The 319-nt window shown below is 33.5% G+C and overlaps 1 protein-coding gene across 1 annotated transcript in view; it reads right to left on the bottom strand.

Moving 5' to 3' along the window:
- Positions 1-251: 251 nt before the first annotated feature.
- Positions 252-319, bottom strand: part of c15h16orf89 (chromosome 15 C16orf89 homolog) — an 8,896-nt gene continuing 8,828 nt past the window's right edge. Inside the window, exon 9 of the mRNA XM_037688449.1 lies at positions 252-270. The gene's annotated coding sequence lies outside the window, so the exon portion shown is untranslated. The remainder of the gene's footprint in view (positions 271-319) is intronic.

Genomic DNA, 319 nt, shown 5'->3' with positions numbered 1-319 from the left:
TCATCTGTAATCTGTAACATTTGTTCTGTGATCTGTAATCTGTGAGCTGTAATCTGTCATCTGTAATTTGTAACGTTTGTTCTGTGATCTGTAATCTGTAATCTGTAACATTTGTTCTGTGAGCTGTAATCTGTCATCTGTAATCTATAACATTTATTCTGTGATCTGTAATCTGTAACATTTGTTCTGTGATCTGTAATATGTGAGCTGTAATCTGTCATCTGTGATCTGTAATCTGTAACATTTGTTCTGTGATCTGTAATCTGTAACCTGTGATCGGTAATCTGTCATATGTAATCTGTAACCTTTGTTCTGTAAT

Source organism: Nematolebias whitei, chromosome 15, assembly GCF_014905685.2.
Source record: "Nematolebias whitei isolate Nwh7 chromosome 15, NemWhi1, whole genome shotgun sequence".
In the NCBI taxonomy this organism is placed as follows: Eukaryota; Metazoa; Chordata; class Actinopteri; order Cyprinodontiformes; family Rivulidae; genus Nematolebias; species Nematolebias whitei.
This window is presented reverse-complemented; position numbering and strand designations above follow the sequence as displayed.